Source organism: Acinonyx jubatus, chromosome B2 (assembly GCF_027475565.1).
Source record: "Acinonyx jubatus isolate Ajub_Pintada_27869175 chromosome B2, VMU_Ajub_asm_v1.0, whole genome shotgun sequence".
Classification (NCBI taxonomy): Eukaryota; Metazoa; Chordata; class Mammalia; order Carnivora; family Felidae; genus Acinonyx; species Acinonyx jubatus.
Window position 1 is genome coordinate 80,040,052 of NC_069385.1, and position 25,997 is coordinate 80,066,048.

The window sequence follows — 25,997 nt, forward strand, 5'->3', positions numbered from 1 at the left end:
AAAAAGAACAGAATTTTATTTCCCATAGTTCTGAGAAATCTGAACTCCCAAATCAGCTTTTGGTGAGGACTCTCTTCAAGACTGCAGATTGCCAACTTCTTATTGTATCCTCACGTGGAGGAAAGAGGAACAAGCCAACTCTCTGGCTTATTCTTTTAAAAGCACTAATACCCTTGATGAGGGGTCTGCCCCAATGACCTAATTATGTCCCAAAGGCCCCACCTTCAAATACTATTACACTGGGGATTATTTTTGGAAGAATGAATTTTGGGGGAACACCAATTTTTAGTTAGTCAATAGCAGAACACTTTGTTCTTTCATTTCTTCTTATTTTTTCTTTTAAGAGAAAGTGAGTGCATGAGCTGGGGAGAGGAGAGGAGGGATAGAAAGAGAGAATCTCAAGGAGGCTCCATGTTCAGCATGGAGCCTGATAGGGGGCTTGATCCCACAACCTTGGGATGATGACCTGAGCTGAAATCAAGAGTTAGACACTCAACTGACTGAGCCACCTAGGTGGCCTGGCACTTTATTTTTTTAGATTTTGAGATTAAATAGGACAACTGTTACCGGTGTGAGAGTCTGTGTTGTGTCAATGAAGGACTTGGTTCTTGGATTTCCCACAAAAAGATTTACTGAAAATCCGTGTTCAGAATAAAGACAGCCAGAAGTAAAGTAGCAAGCACAAACAAAAGTACACTCTCAGGGTGGCAGAGCAGGCAGGCTCCACAGGTGGAACTGGTCCCTAGGTTGTTTTGGGATTGGATATTATTGGATCTTTCTGGGCCGGGAGGAGCTGTGACTGATAGTGGGGTGGTCTCTAATGGAGGCTGTTTCCAATCATTTGGGGGACTCCTCCCACAGGTGAGTGGGGGTAGTTTTTGACCCTGCAAGGAGTGGGGGAGAGTTTTAACCACAAGGCAAATGCATTATAATGAGTGTAGGGGTGGCCCTGGGACAGAGGTGGAAGAGGAAAGCTGCATGCTCTGCACTTGTGGCTCTTGGTCTGTCAGTCCCAAGGTCTTGGAAGCCACAAAGTCAAGATATTGTGCCTATGGGCTTCCAATGTGTAACCTATTTATCATAATCCTTGCCTCCAGCTCATGTTTCTATTATTCCTCCCTCAAAAAGACTTGGGACTCAGCCTTCCACTGTTCATATCTAGGTTCTACCTAACACAGCTACCAATCAGACAAACAACAAATACAAGCTATTGTTATAAAGATCAGTTAAATCATGTGTTATGTCTATGTATCAACAGTCTAAATAGCTGTTGGAAGTAAGAGAGTATTAAACACGATTATAGGACTCAGAATTAGTCTGAAATCTCTTTGGTGTCTCTCTGGCAGTCCCTGGCTATCTGGAGGTCAAAGAGGTGGACACACAGCATAATAACCCCCTTAAGATCTCAGTATAAAAACTACAATTCCTTATTCTGTTCTCTGTTTGTACTTTGATTCTGTTAGGCATATAGATATTTCTTTATTTTAATGCTGGCTAATAGGTTCTGACTAAAGCTAGGGACTGTAAACCTCTAATTAGCAAGCTTAGTGAAAAAGCTTTTTCTGATATAATGCTTATTTGCTCAAATGCTTCATTTTAAGTGGTACAGCAATTAGAATCTCCTTGATAAAAGTGAAGGCTGAGAATATTTTTTAAAACAATAAATCCAAACCCAGTTTTAGGAAAGGAAACTGGTTGTCAGATTGAAATCTGTGCTGTACCTTTTAATTCTATTCTTTTTCAGTAACCATAAAAAATACCTTTCTATATCATTCCTCAAAACTTCTTGTAACAAACTCCCAAAATTTAACACTATTGTCTAAGACTTTTATCAATATCTAAACTCTACTAATTAATTTATATGAAATGGTGTTCAAACGAGTTGTAGTCCATCTATATATTTTAAAATGTCTTGTTTAAAAGCATTATCAGACTCTGTTGGCTTCTCAATCTCTTGGTTAAAGAATTAATAAAATCATTGACTCTTGCAAGATTTTTTGGTTTTAAATTTAGTGTTATATTTTTGTTTCTGTGAATGTTCTGAATATTCCAGGTGCTAGCACCCCTGGCACCTTCTCCCTGGATTATGTTTTTTTTTTTGTTTTTGTTTCTTTTTTTCCCCCAGTGGAAGTGAACTTTTCTGAATGTACTTAGAGACAAACCAAGTAAATGAAAGGGGATTTTACACTAAAATCACCTCAGAGGCCAGTAATACAGAGAAATCAGCCATAGAAGCATTTTCATTTCTCAACTAGCTATTGAGAAGATAGTTTCACACTTAGGAAGGAAACTTTATTATCAATTTAATTAAACAAAGACATCTTTTAATACTCTGTTATCTTATATATTCTCCATTTCCCTCTACCTGTGAAGAAAGAAAAGTCCACAGAATATGTGAAGAAATAATTTTTTAATGTGGGTGATTTATTCCAAATATGGAAAAGAAAACTTGGACATGAAAACAATGCTGCCCATCCTAAAGTATCTATACGATTACCATTGGCAGGTTGCCAGGACCCCAAGGAGACTTGTAGATATTTCTCTTTTGCCAGATGGCATGATATTGAGTTTTGTCTGTGAAGGGTGAGGGAGGGGCACAGGAGGAGAAAGTGTGTTTCTCTGGCCAGGCTTCAGAAGGATGGATGGATTCTTTAGCACCCAGCTGCATGGGTGTCTTCTCTTGGCCTGGTATGGACAGCTTCTTTAGCCAGCTTTGTTAGCACCAGTAGCTTCTTCAAATACCCACTGCCTTCAGCATGGGCAGCTTCTTCAGTACCAGGCTGTTGCAGCATTGGCAGCATCTCCAGCACATGGGTTCCCCAGCAGATAGCTTTTCTAGTGTCTGGCTTCAGCAGTGTGGATGGTTTTCTCCATTGCCTAGCTCCTGTGGCTTCTCCAGTGACTGGCTCCCATGGTCCCCTGCTTCCTCTATACATGGCTCCTGTAACATTTTGGTCAGCAGCACCCAGTGGCCAGCAACTTCCCCTGTATTCTTTCAGTGACTTCCCAGTGAAATGCCACCAGCTAGATACCTCTCCTTGAATGGCTTCTCCTGACACTCTCTTGGGAAGCTTTGCAGCAAGTTTTAAGGCATAGAAATTTCCTAAAGATAGTTTTACAAAATGATGGATTTTCAACAAATTCTTCAATATCCAGTGAGTCACAGTTATGTTATATATTTTCCAACAAGGTCTGGATTTTAGTTCTGGTGCAGGGTTGGGAGTGTGCTACTTATCTCAGCCCTAGGGGTAGTGGCTACTCCTTATATCTGCTATTCCTGTATTCTTTCATTATTTTTACTTCTTACTAGCCAATTCTTTTTTTTTTAAATGTTTATTTTTATTTTTGAGAGAGAGAGAGAGAGACAGAGCATGAACAGGGGAGGGTCAGAGAGAGAGGGAGACACAGAATCCGAAGCAGGCTCCAGGCTCCGAGCTGTCAGCACAGAGCCGGATGTGGGGCTTGAACTCATGGACCACGAGATCATGACCTGAGCCGAAGTCTGACGCTCAACTGACTGAGCCACACAGGCGCCCCACTAGCCAATTCTTTATTACCTCAATCCCCTCTTATAATTAATAAGCTTTCCTATATTAAACTTTCCCAGATCAAATTAGATTCTATCTTTTGATGGAATCTGATACATTTACTAAGATTTGTCTTGATGTTGACCATTCTGTGCTAGTTTTTCCAGAGATATGATGTGTTTTTTTCAGTTTGTAGATTTGCATCTTTTTTTTAAAAGTTTATTTATTTTGAGAGAGAGAAAGAGGGAGAGAGAGAGAGGGAGAGAAAATCCCTCTTTATGCTGTCTGCTTGGAGCCTGACGTGGGGATTGGTCTTAAGAACTGTGAGAATCTCATGACCTGAGCCAAAATCAAGAGTTGGGCACTTAACCAACTTATTTTATTTTTGTAAAGTTCTTTTGCATGATACTTTTAATATTTTGCCATCCTCTTTATTTCCATTCTCTCAGGAATATCAATTATATGTATGTTGGATTTCTTTTGCCTTCCATAGCCATCATTTTCTTTCTGATCTTTAATCATTTTCACTTCATTTTTTTTTTTTTAATAATTCTTTCAATCCTGCTCTCCATGTACCTGAGGTTTTCTTTTCTTTTCTTTTCTTTTCTTTTCTTTTCTTTTCTTTTCTTTTTTCTTTTCTTTCTTTTCTTTCTTAATGACTCTTGTGGTTTTAATTTCTGGAATGGCTTTATATTTCTTTTGTGCATTTGCAAACTTATCTTTAATTCTGTTGTTTCATTATGTCTTCCTGACCTTGCATAATTCTGTTTTGAAGTCCTACTTTATAGAGGCATTTGTTTTACTAAATGTTTTATATCCATGGATTGCATTTGGTTACATTTTGCATCTTTTCTATTCCATGGCAACATTAATATGAATATTCTTTATCTGTCATTTGTTTTTCATGCTCCTTTACTCTATTTTTCTATTAACCTATCCATATAAATCTTGTACTGCCTCTTATTTAATTGTTATACATTTTTAAATGAATTGAATTTCCCCCAGACCAGGAAGTTCTACTTAATTTCCTTATAAAACAGGCTTGAGTGTGTACTCCTTTTATTAATCTTTATATCACCTCAGCCAACAGAGTCAAGTAACGTCAGATGTGCTCACATTACAGAATGTATTTCTTCCACTTGGCCTCATCATGATACTGCTTGTCTAAATATGTGATTCCTCAGTTATCCCCTTCTCTCCTGCTTTTCTGTGAGCATGCCAGTAACTTTGAACACTACGATTTTTCAACTTTATCTGAGATTTGCAGACGTAGAGGTCTGTTTTTGAAAGCTTTCCATATTCCAAGTTACCTTTTGGTGAACTTAGCAACTCTTTTCTCATTTTGTATTTGGAGATAGGGTTTGCATTTCTGTTTCCTGCTCTTTTTTGGAATGACTTCCAGTGGTAAACAGGTCTGTCTTTAGGTTGATGTTTTAATATCTGAAGATTTGTTGGGATTTATAGACTAACCACTTTATGAAGACAACCAAAGTTTGTGTAGTGTGTACACTTAGTCTCTGGAACAAGTGCTGAACATTAATTTAAGCTCATTTTGACATAACATTAACTTAAAAAACACAAATGTTCAGTTGTGATATGTTTCAGTTCATCATAGATACATGTGCCTAGGGAACAGTCTCTGTTCTGGTCTGTTGTCCACGTCCTGTGTTGTCTCAGTTATTCTGATATCTTTTGTGGGCTCCATAATAGTTTGTTCTGTGATGCTTGCACTGGGTTTTTGTTTTTTTATTTTAGATTCCTTACTATTTGTTGTCAGACCACAGACTATGGTTCTGTCAGTAATTTCAAAGTTCATGCTAAAAAAAAAAGACTTATTTTTATGGGATAAAAATTTTAGGTAGCTAAATTCCCTGTTAATGTAGAAATAGATTTTGTGACTTGCTTGGCCCTTCGGTTTTCACTGTAGCCCAAGTTCTCTTTGCCTTGATTCTTCCTTCTCTCACTGGTGGCTGCATTTTTGTGTTCTACAATGACCTGCATTTTGTACTACAGTTGGGCCCTAGGGTCTGTATCAATGGGAAGATTCTTTAAGCCCCTCCTGGTTTAAAGTCACTTCCTGTTTGATATATAAGTATGTGATCTTCCAACTTGTAGCAAGAAGATGGACCCCAAACATTATTGACCTCTTCTGCATTTCTAACAGAAGCTCAGGGAAGAGATTTTCATATTTAACTGTTTCCTGCTGAATATTATATAGGTTATATTGCTTCTTTCAGGTATCAGCTGCATTCTAACAGAATCATTCTGGTGAAAGTTTTCAATATCAGAATGACTCTAGAAGTTGGAATTTTAGCCTTTTCACCAGGTTAGTGGTGAGAATATTTTGAGAAGGATGGGAGTTTGTGTGTCATTTTATTAACCAAGTAGGTAGTCAGCCTCATCCATATATAAGTAGGGGGTACCAAAGTCAAAGGGCTGGGTTTTTCTTCCTTATGTTGATAGGGTATCAATGGACTGTGGGGCAATGTTCCATAAGAAAAGGAATAAAATAAAGTACAACAAGGAGAGACTATGGAAAAACCCAGTGAGTAGGTTCATTGTTGCCTAGCAGCAGTAATGACACTTCTAGCAAAGTCCAGTCCTTGGGCTTTATGGCCTCTGGAAGAGCTACAAAGGTACGACACTGAGAAGTAATTGAAAAGGCTATTTTAGAAAGAGGCCATTTTTATGTGTTCTTTTAGATACCTGACACAGAGTGTAGGTTTAATAAATAGTACATAAAATGTTACCTCTAGGGAAAAATTACATTTTAGATCTCCATTTGCCCTGTCACAGAACAGAATGTGAAACTAAGGCAAGAGAGATAGGGATTTATACAGTAGTCCCAGCTGTACATTTAACATGGTGCTGGAGTATTAATGGTAAATGTATTCTGTTGGGGGGGGGGTGGATCAGAACAGTCCTCTCCGAGATAATTTTCAGACTTTTACCAATTTTCTGTTTGAACTCTTTAAGAGTGTATGCATGGTATATGGATAATTATGGAGATGAAGAAGAAACTGAGGTTTAAAATACTAGAGGATTAGAGTTCAGTAGTTTATTAGGTCAGTAGCACCTAGAATACTATACATAAAATGATTTCCAGACATGAAACCTGTTCTTTTGTATAAGACAGAACACATCTAATGAGGAGCAGATCTAACTGTTACCTCCGGATGAATGTGGCTGCATAATTCATAGGGCATAGTGCAAAATGAAAATGCAGAGGCCATTGGAAGAGTCACAGTCCAGCAATAAACTAGGTGTGGGGTTCTTCTAACTGCAGGGCACTATGTAACCAAACAGGTTTCATGTACATGGAGCCTGCCCTCCCTTTAGCGGTGCTTGCTCAGAGTGCCAAGGAGGTATTCTAATTCTCCAGATATCTACCCATCTTCCTTCCTATTCTACAGCTGGTGTCTGCCAGCCTGTCTTCTCCCTGGTGAGATACAGTTGCCCCTAAGTTATCAGTCACTATAATTTCCATCATTGTGAGTTGTAGATGCTCACAATGGATTTGATAAATAGTAGGATGGAAAGAAACCAAGGATGGGAGAGAGATGACACATGGAAGGCCATGAGGCTGCCAGGGAATGGCATGAGGATCTTGAGTACCTGTGGGCAAAGAGGTGCCCAACTGAAGGTGGCATCCCTGAAATGGCCCATTATGAATGGGTTGAATAAAAAGGTTTTATGTTTCTCTGTTTCACATGAGATTTATATCAGGGTAGTCCTACAGATTGAGAAGATGGTGGTGGACTAAACTGATCTTGATGAGTTGGGGTGTCTGTATGCTTGTGCTAAGGAGTGTAAAATTGAAGGCATTAAGGATAAAAGGAACCACTCCTCTAGCCTGCAAATGCTAGGTTCTTTTTTTATGCCTCAGCAGATTCCGCAGCAGCTACAAATCTAGTTTCTGAAAAAAAGTTTTCATCCTGTCTTATGATACACCTGCTCATTCCTTCAAAGCAGAGGTTGGATATTTTCAATGTGGGAAAACAGGGAACAATCTAAACTTGCATAATGAAATACCAACTTTCCATATACCTATGTGGTACACAAATCATGTTGCTTTCTTCTATTAACATATAGAAGGGCAGCGTTATCAGTTACCTATTATCACTATAATGCTGTGTAACAAGCAACCACCCCCCCCACACATCCAGTAATTTATAACAATAAGCATTTATTTAGCTTATAAATCTGTGGTGTTCCCTGGCTTGGGCTGGGCTTTGCAGGGCTTGCTCAGGTGTCTGTGGTTGTCTACACAGGGCAACTAGGCAACTTTTGTTCTTGGTTAGGCTTACTACCATGATGGGGCATGAACAGGCTGTTGGTCAATTCTTGTTCCATTGGATGACTTGACTTCACTCCATATGTCTATTGTCCTCTGGTAGGCTAGCCTGGGCATGGTTTCATGGCAATGGCAGAGGGCAAGAGGTGGTCAGAGTCATAAAAATGTTTTTTCAAGCTTCTGTTTGCATCACATCTGTTAATATCTCATTGGCACAAGCAAGTTGCAAGACCAGCCTACGTTCAAAGGATAATAAAGTGGATTCTGACTTTTAGGAAGTAGAACTGCAAAGATATATGGCAAAAGATGTGGATAAATGGTGAAGTGAAGAATTCACAAGTGAAGAATACAACCAATTTCAACAGTTGGTAATTTGGACACTTACCAGTGACTCTAATAATCTGTCAAAAGTCTTGCTAAGTATTGTTATTTAGATTAAAAGGACATACTAAGTTTCTGTTCCTTTATATTATTTAAGCTTTACCACTGAATCAAGTTGGATCACTCAGAAAATCTGGTACCTATATACCAGTTGTTAATTATTGTCTCTCAGCCCCAATTCACCATTCGGTGCCTTGCTTTGTGAAACTGGAACTAAATCCTGTTAATATTTCTCCTTTGCCAGCTGGCTTGATGTTAATCTTTGTTACTACAAGGTGCTGCAGTGACCTTGTCGAGGTGATGGCAGGCAGGCACTTCCCTTCCAACTTCCAATATTCATTTCTTTTTATTGATTGTGGAAGTCAACAGATCAGTGTGCAGATGGCCTAATGGGTCTCTCTTCAGTGGCCTTCATGGACTAGCCCCTGCCTCCTACCTAGCAGCTGTTTCAGTGGCAGCTCTGGCCACACCTTCTGGTAGCTATCTCCCTACCTGGCTGCGATATTTACACACACCGATTGCAAATGCGCTCTGGCAAGTTTCTTCTCCTCTGACTATATAGTCCTGTAGTAGTTCTGCACATTTCAAAGTACTTAGTTCTTCATTGCATGCATCCTCTTAGCCTAGTAGTTGCTTTTCTGCAAGTGCTACTTCTGAACCCTTAGAACAAGGGTTGATAAACTATGACCAAAATAAAGTGCTACCACTGCATACTTATCAAATTAGCTAACAGTTCAGAATTATGATACCTAATTATGGGAAAGTTGTGAAGAAGCAAGTATTCTAATGCAATGTTAGAATAAGTATACTAACTTTTGGGAAGTCAATATGAAATATATATAATTATATATTCAATGTGTAAAAAAACCCTAAAATGTACACATACTTCTTTTTTTTAAGTTATTTATTTATTTATTTATTTATTTATTTATTTATTTATTTAGAGAGGGAGAGGTAGTGTGAGCAGGGGAGGAGAAGAGACAGAGAGAGAGAGAGAGAGAGAGAGAAAGAAAGAATATCCCAAGCAGGCTCCACACTCAGCATGGAGCCTGATGCAGGGCTCGACCTCATGAACTGTGAGATCATGACAGCTGATACAAGATTCAGATGCCTAAATGATTGAGCCACCCAGGCATCCCTCCATATACTTCTTAGCTCAAAAATATATAAAATAATGAAATAGGTATAAAGACTTACATATAGATGTGTTGTAGTTGTGCTTATAATAGTAAAAACTGGGAAAGCTTTAAATGTCCAACAGTTGAGACTGACTGAATAAATTGTAGAATATCCATGAATTACATTACTCTACATTCATGTTGGAGAATTATATTTATTAACATGGAAAAATCATAATTGTATTTTAATTCATGTGTTTGTAACAAAATATATTTTAGGAAGTTTAAAAGAAAGAATAATCTGTTGGGATTGGGTAGATTTTGATGTCTTCTTCCCTTTGTTCTTACATTTTTCAGACTTAGACATTTTTTTAAGCTCCCTGTTTAAATCCTATATTACTGGGCCACTCATGAAAACCTACCTTTCCTTAATGCTTAAGAAGGCTTTTCATCTTCTCTAACTCAATATGTGGCCTTTATTTAATATGCGTTTGTATCCATTGTACCAATCCTGGCTATGGGGTAGAATCCCAGCTATCCTGTCTTGGTATTGAGTTTTCACTAAAGCTTGGCTTTAGTGTTTTGGGGAAGATGCTAAACCTCACTAGATGCCAAGGGTTCACAAGAAGATGAAAGGTGATGTTCAGACACAAGCATCTCCAAATTGGGTATGAAGTTTCCTGACTCCTTTAATTTCTTCTGATAAAGATTCTATCCCTGTCATATAATCTAAAATATAGAGTTATAGGAGCAGAGGTTGTGTGGACAAGGCTTGGGAAAATCGGGAAATGTTATCCTATGAGAAGTGATTTTATGATATACATGTATGCCATGGTCAAAAAAGACATACCTTGGGATTGACGGTGGTGTCATTGCTTGCCTTATGAAGCCATGATTGAATCAGGAGGACAGTAACATCTCTTAAATGTCATCATCTCAGTGACCACAGAGGCCACACCTACTAAGGGAGAGATCTAGTATGGATGATGGTAGGTACTATCTAAAGAAGGCTTGAAGAGGCCCCTATAAGTGATAGAATTATGGATTTTTTCCTTTGTATGTAAATTTTTTCCTACAATAAATCAGTAGTGTTTGCATAAGTATTAATAATAATACAAGTAATAAAAAGTTGTTTGGAGTTAAAACAGCATCAATACAAACGAATAACTTTGAGGTAGAATTTCATACGTTCTGACTTTCCCTTCCTTCCATAAACCACAGTGCTTAACTGACTACCCTCTACAGACAAGGACAGTGTTTATGAGTATGACAGGAAGAACAGTATACAGTCCTGAAAAATAATTGTTTTATCCTTGAACCCTCAGGGACACTGCATTACACAATTCTAAGGGTCACTCCTCACATGTCTTTCATGTGAATGATGCCCCATGGAATTGAAATGTAGAGCTGCTGTGCTCTCCCTTATATTTATTTACTTCTAAGCTTACTTATTTATGTTGTTTAGAATAAGAAGTCCTAGGGGATACTCTAGATTGCTTTGTAATTTAATGTGTTAAGTCAGTTTCTCAAAAAGATTTATTAACTTTGACACTTGACCTTCTGTCCAAATAGAACATTTTACTTCTCTGAACCATTTTTTCAATTCTTGTAAAAGGTCAGGGTCCTTTATTTGATATCTTACAAACTGAGACTTCTGGCATTAAGCTAGGGGAGACTCATTAATCAATTTAAAAAATTTTAAAATTATTGATATATGTGGTAGGCTCTAATGTCTTTTAGGTCCTGAGTTAAATACTTTAACCTGAAAATTTTAGTTAGATAGCTGGCATATCTTTGGGCAAAGTATTTAAAATACTCTCATGTTATATTTTTTCAGTTCAAGTCCATGAAGTTTTTTTTTTTTTTAATTTTAGAGAGAAAGAGAGAGAGAGAGAATGTGAGCAGAGGAGAAGGGCAGAGGGAGAGAGAGAGGGAATCCTAAGCAGGCTCCACGCTCAGTGTGGAGCCTGACATGGGGCTCGATTGCACGACTTTGAGATCATGACCTCAACTGAAATCAAGAGTTGGACACTCAAACTTAAAAATTCGTCCCCATTAATTGGGGCGCCTGGGTGGCTAAGTTGGTTAAACATCCAACTTCAACTCAGGTCATGATCTCATGGTTTGTGAGTTCAAGCCCCATGTCAGGCTCTGTCTGACAGCTCGGGGCCTGAAGCCTGTTTCAGATTCTGTGTCTCCCTCTCTCTCTTCCCTTCCCCTGCTTGGACTCTGTCTCTCTCTGTCTAAAAAATAAACATAAATAAAAAGAAATTTCCAAGAACATTTGATATTGCCATTTTTATTAATCAGTAATTATCTTGTGATTTTGATTTGCATTTTCCTGAAGACTGATAAAGAGTAAATACCCTTTTATATGTTCCCTGGCTATTTGCATGTCATATTGTAAAGGGTAAAATTTTATCTGTTTTGAAAACTTTCATTCTATTGAGTTGTATGAATTTGTGGTGCATTTGTGTCATGTCAACTTACCTAAGCTGGAACTACTATCCCAAGGATTCCCTGACCTACATAGTTCTGATGAGTGTGGGCCACAAGAGGGCATTTGCACAGAATTTGGGATACATATGTGAGAAAATAGTCATCTTCTTTTTATCTGTGGAAGGTTGGAGCAAAGCAGGTGGCACATTGGTTCTTGTTTACTAGTTCCCTTGCTGACATGATACAGCAACTGACTTGTAGCTCCTTTTGTCCAGCCAGGCTTCTCTTTACTTGGCCCTGAATCCTGGGCTAGGTGCACATTTGTCTCCTAATACTGGTTGAATTATGTCCCTTCAAAAAATATGTTGGAGTCCAAATCTTCAATACCTCAGAATGTGGCCTTATTTGGAGATAGGATCTTTACAGAGGTAATCAAGGCTAAAATGAGGTCATTAGGGTGGGTGGTAATCCAACACCACTGGTATTCTTATAAAAAAAGGAGGATTTGGACACAAAGACAGACATGTACATTGCAGGGAGAACACCATGTGAACATGAAAGCAGAGACTGAAGTGGTTCAGCAGAAGCCAATGAACACCAAGGATTGCCAGCAAACCACCAGAAACTAAGAAGCTAAGATCTGAGAGGCATGGAACAGATTCTCTCTCAACCCTCAGAAGTAGCCAACTGTGCTGACACTTTGATCTCTGACTTCTAACCTCTGGAACTAGGACAACAAATTTCTTTTCTAAGCCACCCAGTTTTTAGTACTTGTTATAGCAGCTCTAGCAAATTAATAGTTGGAAGCTTGAAGGTGGTGAGAGATTTACAAGGGTTCCAGTCTGTCCTTGGGGATTCTAACCCAAACTTGCACATTCCTTTGTCCTTGCTTCCTTCATTTCACATCTGACTTTTCTTCCATACACACATGCACACACACCCTTCCTAGTGGTTCTGTTTCTTTGATAAAGCCTTGAATAACAGAATTCTTCATATACTTTTCATAGCAGTTGTTAATCAAGTGTATATTTGGGGAAGATTCCACCCCCCCCCCCAGTCTGTGTTCTTTTCATTTTCATAATGGTGTTTGTGAATAGCAAACATTCTTAATTTTGATGAATAAAATTTATTAATTTTTTGAATTTAGAGTTAGTGATTTTTTTTTTTGGCCTGATCTGAGAAATATTTGCTCCAAAGTCATGAGATATTCTCCTACATTTTTTGAGCATGGTATGCAGTAGTGGTCAGAATTTTTTTTCTTATGGAGATTCAGTTGTTCCAGTACTATTTACTAAAATGAACTTGCTTTCTTTCTTGAATTGCCCTAGTTTGTTTGTTGAAAATCAGTTGGCCATTTCCAGGTGGGTGTATAGCTGGATTCTGTTCTGTTCAGTTGATTTACTTGTGTATCTTTAGACCAGGATCACATTGTAATTACTATGATAGCTTTGTAGCAAACCTTGAAATCAGGGATTATAAATCTCCCAACTTTATTCTTTTTCAAAACTGTTTTGACTATTCTAGATTCTTTTAATTTACATATAAATATGGAATGAGCTTGTAAATTTCTTTAAAAAGTCTTCCTGGTATTTTGATTGGGATTGAATTGGATATATAGATAAATATATGAAAGTATTGATATCTTAATAATGTTGAGTTTTCCAATCTATGAATACGGCATGTATCTCCATTTATTTAGGCCTTCCTTTAATTCTCTCAGGGAATATCTAGTTTCCAATGTAGAGGGTTCATACATTTTTCATTAAATTTATTCTTAAGCATTTTAGGCTATTATCAGTAGTATTTTAAACTGTTTTCTAATTGTTTGTTGCTAGTATATACAAATATAATTTATTTTTATATACTGAACTTGAATCCAACAATCTTGCTAAATTCAATTGTTAGTTCTAATTATTAAAAATAGGTTCCTGGATAAAATCTAGAACACTGACAGTACTAAATACCAGCAAGGATGTGGAACAACAGTAAATCTCAATTCTCATTCATTGCTGGTAGAAAGACAATTCTCATTCATTGCTGGTAGAATACAGTTTGACATATCTTTACAAAGCTAAATACAGGCTTAATATGTGATACAGAAATCATGTTTCTAGATGTTTACCCCAAACCTGCAGATGAATGTCTGTAGCAACTTTATTTGGAATCACCAAAAACTGGAAGCAGGCAAGATGCATTTCTTTTTTTTTTTTTTTTAATGTTTATTCACTTTTTGATAGAGAGACAGAGCATGAGTGGGGGAGAGGCAGAGAGAGGGAGACACAGAATCTGAAGCAAGCTCTAGGCTCTAAACTGACAGCACAGAGCCCGATGCGGGGCTTGAACCCATGGACCGTGAGATCATGACCCGAGCTGAAGTCAGATGCTTAACCGACTGAGCCACCCAGGCACCCCTGCCAAGATGCATTTCAATAGATTACTGGATGGACAAACTTTGACACATCCATACAATAGAGTATTATTTAGCAGTAAAAAGAAAACCATGAAAAGATGTGGAGGAAATTTAAATGCATAGTACTAAGTGAAAGATGTCAATCTGAATAGGCTGTATTCTATGATTATAACTGTGACATTCTAGAGAAAGCAACATTATGGAGACAGTAAAAAAATTAGTGGGAGGAGTTTGTGAGAGAGAAGGATGAATAAGTGGAGCACAGAGTATTTTTAGTGTAAAATTATTTTATATGATATTGTGCTGGTGTATACACATTACATATTTGTCAAAACCCATAGAATTGTACAACACAAAGGGTGAAGTATATCAATATCAGTTCAACAAGTTATAACAAATGGGCCACACAAATTCAAGAAGTTAATAATAGGGTAACTATTAAAAAACATTCTGGTTTTTTTTTTAAACTGTGTTTTAGCCCTTACCAAGGGTCATATACTGTGAAATAGAAGTGGTGAAAGCATGCACTTTGTTACTGATCTTGGAAGAGAATTGTTCAATATCTTTCTCCTTTACTATGGTAATGTAGATTGCATTAATTAGATTTACCCACGTTAAATCTTGCATTCCTGGTGTAAGCATCCCTTAGTCATATCTTATTATCCTTTTTATATATTGCTGGATTTAATTTTCTACTACTTTGTTGAGGATTTCTGTGTGCATGTTCATAAGCGTTTTTTTCTCTTTTTTCCCTGTTTTTAATTTGAATTCCAGTTAGTTAACATACAGTGTAATATTAGTTTCAAGTGTACAATTTAGTGATTCAACACCTACATAGAACACCCAGGGCTCGTCACAGGTGCTCTCCTTAATGCCCATCACTCATTTAATCCATCCCCCCACCCACTTCTCCTCTGGTAACCATGAGTTTGTTCTCTATAGTTAAGAGTCTATTTCTTGATTTGTCTCTCTCTCTCTCTTTTATCTCTCTTTGCTTGTTTGTTTTTTTTCCTTAAATTTCATATATGAGTGAAATCATATGGTATTTGTCTTTTTCTGACTTATTTTGCTTAGCATACTATTCTCTAGCTCCATCCACATCATTGCAAATGGCAAGATTTTATTCTTTTTTTTAAAAGTTTATTCATTTGAGAGAGAGAGTGAGTGAGCATGAGTGGGGGAGGAGCAGAGAGAGAGGGAGGGAGAGAATCCCAAGCCGGCTCTCTGCACTGCCAGAGCAGAGCCTGACCCAGGGCTTGAACCCATGAAACCATGAGATCATGACCTGAGCCAAAACCAAGAGTCAGGTGCTCAACTGACCAAGCCACCCAGATATCCTTCTTTTTAAAAAACTTCATTTATTTTGAGAGAGAGAGAGAGAGAGTGAGAGAGCGAGAGAGCAGGGGATGGGCAGAGAGAGAGAGAGAAGGAGAGAGAGAATCCCAATCAGGCTCCATGCTGAGCTACCCAGGTGCCCCTGGCAATAGTTCATTCTTTTTGATGGCTGTGTAATGTTCCATTGTGTATATGTGCCACATCTTCTTTATCCATTTATCAGTCAGTGGACATTTGGGGTTTTTCCATAATTTGGCTACTGTTGATAATGCCACTATAAACATTGGGGTGCATGTATCCCTTTAAGTTAGTATTTATGTATTTTGGGGGTAAATATCTACTGATGCAATTGCTGGATTGTAGGGTAGTTCTATTTTTAACTTTTTGAGGAAACTTCATACTGTTTTCTAGTGTGGCTGCACCAATTTATATTCCCACCAAGAGTATAAGAGCGTTACCCTTTCTCTGCATCCTTGCCAACACCTGTTGTTTCTTGTGTTATTAATTCAATTCTGTCCATTTTTAAACTGGATTACTGGATTATTTGATTTTTTGGGTGTTGAGTTTTATAAGTTCTTTATATATTTTAGATACTAACCCTTTATCAATATGTCATTTGCAAATATATTCTCCCATTGTGTAGGTTGCCTTTTAATTTTGTTGTTTCTTGTTATGAAGCATTTTGAACTGCAAGTTTTTTTTTTCCCCTATAATGTTCTTGTCCAGTTTTAGATTCAGGATTATTTTAACCTCATAAAACAAGTTTGGAAGTAGTTCCTCCTTCTAGGTTACTTGAAAGAGATTGAATAATATTGATTTTATTTCTTCCTTAGTGTTTGATAGAATTCACCAGTGAAGTAATTCTGGACTGAAGTTTTCTTTGTGGGAAATAATTACAAATCCAATTACCTTCTGTGGTTATTTTGACTTAGTTTTTGTTTTGTTTTGTTTTTGTGTGTGCGTGTGTCGTGTTTTTCTAAAACAGTTTTCATCTAGTTTCTCTTAAGTTTTTGTATCTATTGGCAAGAAATTGTTCATAATATTTATTTATTATCCTTTTAATGTCTATGGCTTTAATTATGAAGTCTCTTCTTTCATTCCTGATAGATGCAGCTATCATCCTGATGTGGTACAGCTTATGGAAGCTTTGTTCATTGGTGAGTGGCTGTTTTTATATAACTTGTCATTTTAATATGGACCAAACTTGCTTTACATAATTATGTCTCAATCCTTGTTTAAATCAGAAGTGAGATGTTCAAGAAAAGTGAGAGTTGCACCTTTGGCAAATATTAGAGAAATAACCTGGGTTCCATAAGTATGGGGGGCATGCAATGCAGACCTTAGCAAGGCTATAGCTACAAGTGGCGGGGCTAGAGGGTGTCTCATTAAATTCTGACCACAGCATCAGTAACAGAGTTCAGGCCTATGATTCACAGCTGTTGCAGCTCAATCTTGAATTATATAGGCTCTGGCTTTAGCAGTTTATTTGGGCCAAGTGGGGCCCCAGAGGCTTAGGAAGAATGTGCAGCTGAAGCAATGGCGAAGAGTTTTCCCCCTTTTAATATATAAGATTTTCAGATTAAGCCCTAGCAAAATTTTTTAAGTTTATTTATTTTGAGAGAGAGAGAGAAAGAGAGAGAGGTGAAGTTAGAGGGAAAGAGAGAATCCCAAGCAGGCTCCACCCTGGCAGCACAGAGCCCAACATGGGGCCTGATCTCATGAACCATGAACCATGAGATCATGCCTGAGCCAGAATCAAGAGTTGAATGCTTAACCAACTGAGCTATCCAAGTGCCCCTAAGCCCTGGCGAAATTATGTGATGCTTGTTCTACAAAAGTTTACAGGCCAGGACTTAAAACTAAATTAAGTTTCATGAGTGGCTCAGAACATTGATGTATGTCTTTCCAGCAGCCTGAGGTAGGCAGAGAAGACAGGTGTCTTCAAGTCTGTTCTTTTTGTGTTGTTTTCAAATGCAATCTGGTCCAAGCAAGATCATGTGGAAACACTGACTGCTTGTGTTGTGTGTGACTTGTCCACAGGCTTGTGAGGGATATTCCTCTCATCATGACACCTCAGTTGGCTCTGGGTTTAATTACATAAGCACTGACCATGGCTTTAGAATTTCACATAAACTGCGGTTTCATCCATAAGTGTAGGTTTTAATAATAAACAAGCAACATCAAGGTTTCTGGTTCTTCTGAAGATGAATGGGCCAGGGTGGTTGGCTTGCTCCCCAAATCAACCTTGGAGAAACTGTGGAATCAAGAGATAGAAATGGATTCAAGGAACCAACAACGTAACAGTCCATGGAGAAATTCTTAGGAGATTGAAGTCTGTATTCACCCACTTTATATATAAAAGGTAGATGGCTACAGCCCAGGGTGGAGGGTGACAGTAAGAGGATCTGTTGGAGGAACACAATGGATAAGATAAACAACAGAAATCTGTGGAAGGTGATTATGCAGCCTAAACGAATGTGGGTAGACAGGCCTAAACAGTTTCATAGAGAGGCAGAGGCTACTGCAGAGGGGTCATAGGGGAAATGCAAATGAAGAGGTTTTGAATGTGAAAAAAGTCACCTCAAATAAGACCCAGTGACTAGGGCTGATACCACTGTAAATTTCTAAATTTTATAAAAACACAGTAATAACTCAAATCTGGCTGAAAAGTAGGTAAATTTTCTCTCCAGATATAATAAACATAGTATCATTATTATTATTATTATGAGATTTAAATGAAAAGATGCAACTAAAGTGCTTAGCCCAGAACTAGCAAAATAGTGCTCAATAATTGCTTACTAACTATTGCTATTTACTATTATTTTCACAATCAGTTTAAGGTGTAAGGTGCTCCTTGGGTGGCCAATTGAAGTCATTTGAATAAAACCTATACTTTGCCCTCTTTTTCTTTAATATGAGTAGCAAAAGAAAAGGTCTTATTATGAGGCAAGAAGAAATATATATCAATGAAAAGGATATATTCTTTCTCTTTTTTTTTAAGTTTATTTACTTATTTTGAGAGAGACAGACACAATGTGAGCAGGAGAGGGGCAGAGAGAGAGGGAGAGAGACAATCCCAAGCAGGTCTGCACTGCCAGTGGAGAGCTCAACATGGGTCTTGAACTCACGAACTGTGATACTATGACCTGAGCTGAAACCAAGAGTTGGACGCTTAACTGACTTAGCCACCCAGGCGCCCTGAAAAGGATTTATTCTTATATAGAAATCTATGAACCCACATCCAGATGTACCCAAGAAATCCTTTTGAGGAATGGACATAAATGATACCATTAGAGGGTATTAGAGACTGCTTGGGCAAATGACCATGTGTGATGTATTCTTTTATATATATATATATATATATATATATATATATATATATATATATAAAGTTTATTTGTTTTTGAGAGAGAGAGAGATAGAGGAGGAGAAGCAGAGAGAGAGGGAGGGAGAATCTCACTAGGTCCCACACTGTCAGTGCAGAGCCCAATGTGGGGATTGAACTCACTTACCATGAGATCATGACCTGAGCCGAAATGAAGAGTCACATGCTTAACTGACTGAGCCACCCAGATGCCCCAAAGTGTGATGTATTCTTGAAACAGATCACAAAAATTGCACAGAGGCAAGAGACAAAGAATACAGGACTTTTCCTTATCTGGAAATTTATTAGTTGGCTTATTTAGTTAAAATCAGACACCACATCAGACCATTCATTTTTAATAGGTGTGAGAGTAATAAAGTGAATTCCTTTGCTGGTCCTAGTTCTGGCTGGGAAGGCGCTATTAGTTGATGACATGGCAGTGATTGAAACCTTGAGATAAGGCAACTTTTTATTATGCCAGCTTAAGGAAACTACAGAACAGTAATGAGTGATAAAACAAATACCCATATGTTTATCACCAGGATTTAATAACCACTCACATTTTGCCTAGGAGTCTGTCCTTTCTCTGGTTTTCTAATACTGTCAGATGCCAATATGGAAAATATTAAGATAGTAATAACAGTTTGATGAGTCAAAAGTAAAGGAATGGAGCAATTATGAGGGTAGTACTGCCTCCTGATTTTATATTATGCCTAGTGTTCATTTTTGCAATTCTGTTGCCCATTGTGGGTGCATTCCCTTCCAAGTTTTTCATGAGCAGTCATCATGTTTGTGATTTCCCTTTGAAACAAGTGCATGGCCATTTACTCTCAGTGGGATGCACAATTTCTCAATATAGAGAAGAGGTCATTTCAATGAAATGCTTCACATCTGAGGACCCTGTACAGAGAAAAGGAAAGAAATCAACAATCTGTTTTTTATTGATATGGAAAGTAATGATTCTGAGAAATATCTCTGTATATAAAATACAATGGTAGAGTGACTTCTATTTCAAAATAAATCTTGAATTTGTAAATAAAATAGTACTTCACCTTTATATTATGTTATTAATTCTATTCCTTTCAAGAGCTCAGATTTTTTTCAAATTTATTTCTCCATTTATTTTCATCATAACTCTGTGATGTAGATAAGAAGATGTAGATATAATTTAATGATTAACATTTTAAAGAGAAAATATATCTTTTGGAAGTTTTATTTGAAAGTTCAGAAAATATATTTCATTTTCCCTTGCCACGAATTGTGAAGACTATAAAATATATCAAAATGTATATAGTGTAAGTATCCATTTTTGCTTGAAAATTTATATTATCAATGTTTATAACAGAGACTAGAAAAATGGAACACATAAAAATACTATATGCTTTCTTTTATGACTATAGATGGGTGTCATTTGTCACTCTACTTCTGAAAGCCATGAATTTGTCTATAGCAAATCCTGAAAGAATGAAATCAGCTTAAGTATATACCCTGGTAAAAGTAGTACAGAGAGAAGAATGTTAGCGGGCTTGAAGAAGTCCTTTTAGATACAAGTAAGAAAGATCATAAAGGTGCTTAAGAAAATAATCTAGTAATTTTCTGACAACTCAGTTCCATGACCCTGCGCATGGAATTCTCATTGAAATGTTTGAAATCATATCTTTCACTGAAGAATATATACTCAAGTATTATTAGGTCTAGTCAATTCTTATAGAGATTATAGATAATTTTATTTACTTATATTTCTGTCATTTTTTGCTAATTTTTATGCTTTAATATTAAGAAAGAGAAGAAATACATGTTTTTAAAATGAAACAATGTCTCTGTGAGCTTTTAGGAATTTACTTGTAAGAAGAATCTAACCCAAATAGTACGTTTATTCAACTATGATATTAAAGAAAATAAAGATTCTTTGTTGTACATTTAAGTTATTGCCCTTATAATTCTTGTGTGTTTATTAAGTAATCTCTATACTATTACACTTTAATATATGTTGTGGGGAGGAAATAAAAAAGAATGATAAATCATGGAACTTTATTATAACGACATCATTCTTAATAGATAAAACATATGCACACTAAAAATTAGAATAATCAAATGCTAAACTGCCTTACTGAGAGCACAGAGGATGGAGAGATCAGGCTGAAGCAGCCTGAGATTTTGTGAAAAACCTAAGATTTAATCTTGGCTTTGAAAAAAATATGATTAAGGAGCCTTGAAAGTCAGGACATCGAGAAACTAATTTTTTATGTGCTGGGCAATAGAGATTCACTAGTCTTGATGGAGCAAATTCTGGGGGCAATTCTGTCTTAGGAGAATTAATCTGGATGTTCTCTGTTGAATAGGGGGTGAGACTGGGAGAAGAGTGCCAGAAGAGACTGGTTATCCCTGATTTCCCTTCTCTCTCCCAGGGATTTTCCTTTATCTCCAGCAGGAGAAACTTGGGATTTTTAGTGAGGTACATGGCCATCCATTTCCCAGCTTTCTTTTTACTTAACTGTGGCTATGTGATGTGTTCTAGCCTAGGGGTTGTGAGGGAAAATGATGTGATACTTCCAAAGATATGTCCTTAAAGGAAGGGGCTATACTGTTTGTGCTCCCTACTTTTTTTTTTTATTTTCTAGTAAGACTATATTTATTCAATACCCTAGTAAAAGTTTTGATTATAAGGACCCAACAGTATAAAACAATCCAAAACAGATTTGTAGATTTCTAATATATTTATACAAAGTGCATGACTACATACAGTACATCCTATAGGCAAAGAGGTGAAAGGGGAAAAAGAAGACTGTGGTTGAGGTCTAGTAATAAATGAATAAATACAGTAGAAATTATCAATATTATAGTATAATCTACTACTGATACTGTAGCCAAAATGTATTAAAAAAAAACCCTTTCAAAATAACAAAAGAAAGGTGATAATGGCTGGGACTCTTGTAATACACCTCAAAGGCTATGAGAGAGCCAATCCAACTCACTGTGTAGTCTGTGCATATGGTGGCTTATAGTTTTTGCCATAAGGGAGAAATATAAAATTTTAAATTTAGATTAAGAACTATAAAACTATAGGGTGTCCATAAAAAGTGGCTCACTCATTTTTGTTATTTATATTATCCAATTTTAAAAATGTTGTTTTAAAAATAAGCACTGAGTCATGTTATTTTAAGATAAGCAAATGATCCTCCCTCATTATGAAAAGTCTGAAATGGTGATATGTTTTTCCTGAACATTTAGAAAATATGTGCCCCCTACTTCTATCCTGCTGTTTTGTAAGAGAGAAATGATCTATCTTTTCAAAGGTACATTAACTCAGGTTTCTACTTCATGCAGCTAAACCTATATCCTAATTAATTTAAAATTTGGTATGTGCAAGTGGAGTACTACTGCACAAACAGAAACTTAAATAGGTGCATTTGGTTTCAAGGATATAGATGTTGCAGAATGTAAAAAGGGCGACTTTTTTTTTTTTAAAATGGTGTAGTAAAATGGTGGCAAGTATACCTCTGATACCTGGACTGGCAGGTTATGGGCCAAGTGAGCCAATAACTCTCCAGGGAAAATGGAGGGAAAAATTCAGTGTCTGTTGCCTGCTCCGTATCTCTTTCAAAAGACCCTACAACAGCAAGGAGAACTCAGGCTAGAACTAGCTAGTTTGCAAGTAAAAATGGAAAGGAATATAACTCTGCTGAGAGACTTTGTGCCTGAGACAATCTCAGATGACTAGGGGTTTGGTAATTTGGGGCCTTGCCCACCTGAAAAAAGTCAACTGATTGTGTGATTCAAATTCAAGCAGTTATGGAACTATCATTTTTAGCAGAAGATAAGAATAGGGCCCCAAACCTTTTCAAGCATCACAGTCAGACTGGGAGGCTTTCTAGCTGAGGAGATAAGATTAAGGGTGTTGCCTTGCCACCCAAGTCTCAGTTGGCTTCCAATAGCTGCTGGTTGTGCCAGAGAGTGTTGTAGGCATAGCACAGAGATAGTAAATAAAATGTCAGTCCTCAGGTCTTGAAACCACCTTGGTTGTGTTTGACTGTGTTTATCCCTTGAAAACAAAAAGGCTAGAAGCCTAGTGAGTTTTTGAGGGAATGTTATTGACAAATAACCACGTGCCTGGGCTGCTGAAGCTTGTGATTTTTTGACCTCTAAAGCAACTTTCAAGTCTGCAAACTTATGTTGGTTAGAAGTAGGTTGTGAAAGTTATGCAGACATGCTTCAGATGTATCTAAGGAGGATAATGGACAAGAAAGAAACCCCTAGAGGGAAGAACCAGAGGCCTATGAGGATAATGGATATGCAGAGAGCGGAATTGATGTCTTCTAGATTGGCTAATGGAGACACTTATGAGCTCTGGGAATTCTTACAATATAGGACCATTTTTTTTTTCAAATTTAAGATTAATTTTTAATTTAAGTACACATATCACATAAAAGTTTTATCTCATAAAAATATGCCCCCTATTAAATAATCTTAAAGATACACAATTACTTATATATAATGCTTTCAATCTAGTTTATCCATTATCATGAACCCTTTTGGTCCTTGGACCTGCCTTTATTTCCTCTCCTAAGGCTTGGTGCAGAATATAACTTCCCCCTTGGGGAGAGGTGAGAAATCAAGGATAATGGAGAGATCAGTCTTAGTTATCACTGATGATTCTGAGAGGCACTCAACACCATGACTGTGTTATTCAAATGTAAATGAGAAAATAATCTATATGAGTGACCTTCATGAGGTTTTTCCAAATAAAGTATATTTCATATCACTGAAGATATTTGATAGTTGAATAGCTTTTATTGTGGTTATCCTGTATCTCCCTGTGATTGGGTATATTGGGTAAGCCAAATTCCCCCCAACTCCTGCTTTTTTTGAGGGGGTAGCAAATGACTATACATATCTGGACTTGACACAAAGCAGTGCATATCATTGAAAACAATTGGATTTTGAGCTAATGAAGTAATTGGATACAATTAGTATTGAGGTCAGACCTTGAGGTCTGAGTCAGAGAGTTGTATATATTGGAGGAAGTGTGCAATTCAAGTCTCTTTTTAAGGGAACTTCTGCAGCAAGGAGTACAGACAGCTGTGGTGCCTTTGAGAGCTGTTAAAGTGTTCAAGCAGAGTATACATTCTCCCTGACTATCTCAGGGCAACTCTAGCCAATGATTGGGCATGGTAGAGGTTCAGATGTTGGCCATTGCTGCCCAAAATGAGACTCATGCAGAGGGAAACCTGTGCTTTTTGGCTCCCTGTTGGGCTGGTTGAGAGTTTTTTAGAGTGGTATCAGTCTAGGCTCTTCCTACTCAAGCCTCCCTTTCTTCCTTTCATTTTAAAGGTGTCAGAATAATACTGAACATTGAAAGCTTTTCCTGCTTACTTCTACTCCCTCTCCCCTTTATCTTTCATAGGTATCTCCACCTAGTACATCTCTTGCACTTCTAACTCTGACTTGACTACTGCTTCCTGAAGGTTGTAGACTGACATGGGCACACATGCAAATGGTTCATTATAGAGCCAAGTGATATACTAGTATTTTATTTCCTTGTCTGTGGTATTCAAGTTACTACGCCTGTGCCACTCAATGGAGAATGTTCCTGTTCAAATAAATTCTCCTTTTTACACCTTACCAAATGTCTTTGTTTTATCCTCAAGTTTTTCTGAACTCCCATTCATATTATCTATTCTATTTATTCTCATCTTCTTCCTGAATCATTCCACTCCCACCCTCTGTCTTCTGGCTCCAATCTTTACTAGGTCTCTCTAACACAGCTATGTGGTTATCATCCTGGAATTGCCCTTCACTGCTCTCTTGGGGTGGGAATCATTATTTTGGGGACCCCCAGGTTTTCTTCTTTGTTTTGATGGAATACTTTTCTATTCTCTGAAAATAAATTTCTATTCTTAAGAAAGGGTACACTTAAGATAAAATTCTGACTTCCTGCATGTTCAAAAATGTTTTTTATTATGAATTATGAGTGATTATTAGGTTGGCTATTGAAATCTGGGATAAAAAATAGTTTTTTCTGGAAATCAAAAAACTTTTTTTAATGTTTATTTATGAGACAGAGTATAAGTGGGGGAGGGGTAGAGGGAGAGGGAGACACAGAATCTTAAGCAGGCTCCAGGCTCTGAGCTGTCAGCACAGAGCCCAACACAGGGCTTGAACTCACAGACCGTGGGATCATGACCTGAGCCGAAGTCAGATGCCTAACCAACTGAACCACTCAGGATCCCCTTTCCTGGGTATTTTGAAGGCCTTGCTCCATTGCCTTTCCACATCCCATGTTCTGATGAGAAAGTTAATATCTGTGATTCTCATTCCCTTGTAGATAAACTTTTTTTCCTCCTTGGCAGCTTTTTGGATTTGTTTTTTTTTATCCTCAGAGGTAGGACATTTTGCCAGGACATTTCCAAGTCCTGGCCACAGAATGAGTCCTTTCAGTCTGAAAATTAGATCCATCTTTTTTTAAAAATTTTTTTTAAAGGTTTATTTATTTTTGCCAGAGAGAGAGAGAGACAGAGCATGAGCGGGGGAGGGGCAGAGAGAGAGAGGGAGACACAGAATCTGAAGCAGGCTCCAGGCTCTGAGCCATCAGCACAGAGCCCGACGCGGGGCTCGAACTCACAGACTGCGAAATCATGACCTGAGCTGAAGTCGGACGCTCAACCGACTGAGCCACCCAGGTGCCCCAAATTAGATCCATCTTTAAAGAAATTATCTATTAGCACTTCTGTGATAAATTCCCCCTCTTCTTTCTTTTTTATGTCTCCTTCTCAAATTCTTATTGGGATGTAAAATGTCTTGGAATAATCCTTTGACTCTATTATCTTTTCTCTCATGTTTCAGTCTACTTGTATTATAATCTGGGACATTTCTTTACACTTATTGTCTAACTTTTCTATTGAATTTTTATTTGACAATCCTATTTTAATTTCCAAAAGTTTTTGTTGTTGAATTGTTGTTGTTATCTGGTACTGTCTTGTATATACTGTTTTGTGGTTACTTTTTGAATGCAGTATCTTTTTAAGAAGTTAATCATTTGGGAGAAATACATCATACATTCAAAAATAGTATTTTTATAGTTTACATATTATAAATATCTAACAAAATGAATACTCATGCACCTATCACC

General features: G+C 37.3%; 1 long non-coding RNA gene across 1 annotated transcript in view; it reads left to right on the forward strand.

Moving 5' to 3' along the window:
• Positions 1-25,997, forward strand: part of LOC113598798 (uncharacterized) — a 118,434-nt gene that overhangs the window by 53,325 nt on the left and 39,112 nt on the right. Inside the window, exon 3 of the long non-coding RNA XR_008298516.1 lies at positions 16,612-16,661. This is a non-coding gene — a long non-coding RNA (uncharacterized LOC113598798). The remainder of the gene's footprint in view (positions 1-16,611; positions 16,662-25,997) is intronic.